The 5,445-nt window shown below is 37.2% G+C and overlaps 1 long non-coding RNA gene across 1 annotated transcript; it reads right to left on the reverse strand.

Moving 5' to 3' along the window:
* Window positions 1–1,971: 1,971 nt before the first annotated feature.
* LOC137038204 (uncharacterized) lies at window positions 1,972–5,069 on the reverse strand. The gene is made up of 3 exons (XR_010897429.1): window positions 4,988–5,069; window positions 2,160–2,311; window positions 1,972–2,048 (listed from the first exon to the last, which is right to left on the reverse strand). It is a non-coding gene; the product is annotated as an uncharacterized lncRNA (long non-coding RNA).
* Window positions 5,070–5,445: the final 376 nt, after the last annotated feature.

The following is a 5,445-nucleotide window of genomic DNA, read 5'->3' on the forward strand; positions in this document are numbered from 1 at the left end:
AAATCCATGCAACAACTTTTTAAAGGTTGATCAAACTAATTATTTTAGATTGGAACAAACTAATTATTTTAAATTGGATCAAACTAACAAATCATTATTTTATGTTGGGATAAACTAATTATTTAAATTAAAACAAAGTAATATTTATAGGCCAAAGTAAATTAATTATTTTAGGTTGTCTCAAATTAAGATGTCATTATTTAAAATGTATAATCAAAACAAAAAAAAGCTTTTAAAACATTTTGATCAATGACTATCATAACACTTTCCTTTAGAACACATTTATATTTATTGTTCAATGAACATGTTCACATGTATAAAGATCAGCAGTCTCCTTCACACAAACATACAAATTTGTTACAAATAATCAAATCACCACTTGATGACATCACATTAGTAGTAATATTAAATTAGGAATGTTTGTCCTGACAACACAGTTCACCATAAAACATCCTAAAATACAATTAAAATATTAAGATACAAATGTATTTCATGTCCATAAATGTATATGATGATGAACAGTCTCTTTCAGCTGAACACCAGAGACAAATCCTGGAACTGCTCCTCAGACAGTGAACAGTGAACACTGCATCAGTTTCTGATACAGAGCTGTAAGCTCTACATTTAAAGGGTTAGTTTACCCAAAAATAAAAATTCTGTCATTAATCACTTATCCTCATGTTGTTCGACACTCGTGAGACCTCTGTTCATCTTCGGAACACAATTGAAGATATTTTAGTTGAAATCCGATGGCTCAGACAGGCCTTTAATGACACCAATGTCATTTCTCTCTCTTAAGACCCATAAAAAGTTCTGATTGGGCCAGCGCTTCCCGTGATGTGATGGGACAGCAGCTTAGCGCACTTTGCCCGGAAAGGTCCCGCCTCTTACCATAACGGGGCGATGCAAGCGCTGAATGCGCGCTCTTCTCCACGTAGGAGAGCAACGAGACCACGCCCCCTATTTTGTGTGTTCTTGTGGGTGGAGGGTTAGTCAACAAACGGTTCTAGTGACGTCATTACAGCAGGAAGTGCAGCGGTGTAGTCCAAACCGGCCGCTCGCTGTAGGCTTTGAAAGGGAACTTCTGTTAAATAAAATATCTCGCTTGGCATTGAACTTTGAGCTTTATAATTTTACAGGTATTATTTATTCTCCAACAGCAACATTTCACACTAACTAAAGTTTGAAAGATAGAATTGCGAAGAACGGGACCTTTAATGACAGAATATTGTTTTTGGGCGAACTAAACCTTTAAATATAACCTATTTGTATGCAATATAGCAAGCAGGTTCCGGACCTCTGATCCTTCAATGACAATTTTAATGTCTTTTGGTGGATGAAGAGGATCCTCTTTCCCAGTGATAAAGATCGCCATGGTTGTTTGCTCCAGTTCTTCAATCTCATTTTCCTGCATAAAAAAGAAAGAGAAAATAAGTACATTATAGTTTCAGAACTCTCCCATTTTCAGCTCTTACACACTCTAAACTGAACTTGAATAGGCGCGTGACGAGTAAAAACAAAGCGAGGCCGGTAAGTAATTGGATGATCAGTGCCAACTGCACGTCACACTGGTCTCAGAGCTTTCACAGAGGAGTGAAGGGAGAATAAAAGGAGGAGCGACGACAGTGAAGGAAGAGAGAGGACCAGGCATGGATTTTACATAGCATATAGGTGTTAAGTCATTTGCAAATGGATTCCTTTGGACACACTTATTTTGACAGTGTTCCAGGGAAGACAAGGAAAAAAAAGATTGTTTTGGTACGTCTGGACATGGTCTAAGTGTTCACAGCTCAAAATTCAGCATCAAAGATTTCTCATAAATAGTGTTAAAATCTCATCTTGTGAGCTGAGTTTCTCATCACACCCCTATTTATTAAAAGTGGCTAGGAAAACCTAGACTATGACCATGTTAGTCTGTAGGTGTTATTTGTGTGAGCAAGTGAGAGAGATGCCCTTACCTGGTATTCTTTCAAAAGGTGCGCAAAAGGTTCGCCGAGGTAGATCAGAGATTTGAGGATGCATTCTCTTCTGATGGTGATGTCTGCAGTCTGAGTAAGAACAATAACTATGAATTAAAATTAAACAATTACAAAAAAAAAAAAAAAAAAAAAAAACACTATTCAGCCATGGATCCCACTGATTATCAAATTCATAGATACCTCATCTAAAACCTGCAATGTCCTGGTGGACTCCTCCCTTGCTCCTGATGACCTCCAACAGTTTGGTGGAGTGCTTGTCCAACTGCACCAAGAACTTGTAATCCAACTTGTCACCAAAGGAACTGTTGTAATTCGCATGAACTTAAATTGATCTTAAAAGTAGAGCATACAGAAATAAGTTTAGAAGATGGTGAACACAAAACAGAATCCCCAGCACAACCGTACTAAATTACAACAACAACAACTCATTAGTGAATCAACAGTTAGGTCTAAAAATGTGGAATGCCAGGGTATGGCAAATGCCATACGTAAACGAGTAGTCGTGTGCCCAGTCTATTCTCTGCTATATGCCGACCTAAAACATTCACTTTCATAAAATCATCATCAAAGCAGTCCATATGTGACATCAGTTAGTTAATTTGAATCTCGAAGCATCGAAAATACATTTTGGTCCAAGTATCACAAAAACTATGACTTTCAATCTACGACGTGTTCCTCAAAAAAAGATTAAAATGGTTCATGAATCAGTGAATTAATCAATGATTCGGATCGCCAATGTCACGTGATTTCAGCAGTTCGGATCGCTTGTCGAACTCCCAAACTGCTGAAATCACGTGACATTGGCGATCCGAATCATTGATCAATTCACTGATTCACGAACCGTTTTAATCTTTTTTTAGGAACACGAAAGAGAAGACAATGCTGAATAAAGTCTTTTTGATATTTTTGGACCAAAATGTATTTTCGATGCTTCAAGAGAATCTAATCAACCAACTGATGTCACATATGGACTACTTTGATGATGTTTTTATTAGCTTTCTGGAAATGGACAGTAAAGTGGGCATTGACTGCATATGCTCTGGGACTAAAATATAAAATATCTTAAACTGTGTGTGAAGATGGAGGTCTTAAAAGTAAGGAACGACATTAGGGTGAGGAGTTAATGACATTAATTTCATTTTTGGGTGAACTAACCCTTTAAGAGCTGGAATAGAGTGTGGCCCCATTAAGAGCTGCGAGTTTCACTATTGAACTGCCGGTATTTTGTGTGTGTGTGGAACTGTGCCGCGATTCACGCAAACTGTGAGAAACACAGACTCGGGAGCACTCTTTTTCAGAAAAGTAACCTGCTTATTCGTTTTAGCCGATTGTAATGTATTTAGTTCAATACTGTAAGCAGTGATGGTGTTAATGATTTACCTCAGATATATGAGCAAGCGCTTCAGCGCGCTCGGACTGCAGAGAATGTGCTCAGCGAAAAAACACGCTTTTCTTTTGAACTGGAGTCTAATAAAAGTTAAGCAGAAAATATTGTAGCTTATATAATAGGCTATAACTGCACTTGTTTCGAGAAATGTTATTGTTAACTCTTTCCCTTGACACGGTCAATGCCCCCACAAAATGAATTTAGATAGTTTGCATGCATTTAGGTTATTACTCACCCGCCCAATGAGGGGCTAAAATAACCGAACGTTATAGTTTGAATGAAGATTACGAACATTTCGAGTGCTATCTTAAAAGTTAATAGGGCTTGGGCACCGCGTTGCATTCTGGGACGTCGCGGCCATGTTGATGGCCTCGCGAATGTAAACATACAGCAAGTCGAATGAGGAGAAGCAGAGTTGGTAGAAAGAAAAAACATGTTAAAATCCTGAAAGGGATGTGGAATTTACCGGGATACGTTAAATAGGGAAGGCAGGGACCGCTATAGAGACAAAATCGGAACTATTAAACTTTTGGAGCCACATGCATTTCCAAAGAAAGAGCGGAGCACCGACGACGACAAAAACTATATTTTGTTGGTCCCCAACAGACATTCTACTGATTATAAGTAACTTTGCAACTACAATTCAACTTATTCTACTAACCCGAACCCCAACACACATAACCATAACCTACCAGTCTACTAACAGTACGGTTAATACTCTAATTAGTGTTAGTTGACATGCTGTTGAAAACGTACATAGTTAGTAGAATGTTTAAAGTGGACTATCGAAATAAAGTCTAACCGAAACGTATATTTTTATTATTTTATTATTATTTTAAACGTATTATTATTATTATTTTTGTTATATAAGAAATTGCTCTGCCTCCATTTTTATTTGTTATTGCAATGTTATTGTTTACTATATTTATAATTTGCACTTCCTCCATTTTCTGTGTCTTTTGTTGTTATTTTATAGATACCTATTTATTTGCTTATATAGTATTGAAATAATTTATTTTTTTAAAAAGTGTATTTATTATTGTTATATAAAGTGCACTCCGTTATATAAAGTGCACTCCGTTAACTTGCACTCCGTTTTCTGTGTTCATTTTTTATTTGTAACCTTTTACCTTGAAGCATTCCACATTTCTGTGTTCTCAGGTTGCACTACTTGCAAATAAACACTAAAAAAACATCTGATTGTGTGACAATTCTTGCTTTTTGCACATCGTACTGTTATTACTTCTTGTCCGTGGTTGCGCCTCCAAGCATGAAAGCGGTGGAAAGTTAATCCATTTTCGACATTTCCCATGGTGATTATGTGTTGCGCTGTTACACCCCAAAATGCAGCAACGGTTTACCATAGTTGAAATAACGCCAAAATAATCAAATTAAGACACACGATTGAGAGTGAGTACGTCTATAAACAGTGCGCAGTAGTCCGAGTAGCAGTAAAGGATGCCATCAACATGGCCGCCACGCCAAGTAATGACGTCATGACGCCCAAGCCCTATTTACACGCTATCAAGCGTTAGCGCTGAAATTACGGCCAGACTCAAGTCCCGTCAGATAGGCCTATACTTGAGGTAAAAACGTTAACGGTAGACAAAGTTTCTCTTACCTTATCAATGTTCCTCGTAGTTCTGTCTCGGAGCCTGGCTGGATGGGTCTGACGTCCGTTGAAATGTAACGTTATCGTCACGCCCACCGCTCAAGTTCGTGCTGTGTTCTTCTCAGACAGTTCTCAGACTTTTTTTTTTTTTTTTTTTGAACCACAGAGAGTGGGATCTGCAAGTCAACAATGCGCATGTGCAAATCCTGCTTAATCTAAAAAAAATGCTCTGATCAAATTAATAAATTCAGTTTAATGTCCCGCTGCCCATTTAGATTCTATCAATGTAAAAAAATGGATTGAACCATAAATCTAAGCTAAAATGTTTACTTGACATGAAAAAATTAAAAAAATTAAGCTATTTCAATGAGAAAATACACATTAAACGAACAACACTAAAGTTATACTTTTTTCAGTGTTGATTTGTTCAAGTAAAGACAACATTAGTGTTTACAGTGAAATTTCAT

This window comes from Pseudorasbora parva, chromosome 13 (genome assembly GCF_024679245.1).
Source record: "Pseudorasbora parva isolate DD20220531a chromosome 13, ASM2467924v1, whole genome shotgun sequence".
Lineage (NCBI taxonomy): Eukaryota > Metazoa > Chordata > Actinopteri > Cypriniformes > Gobionidae > Pseudorasbora > Pseudorasbora parva.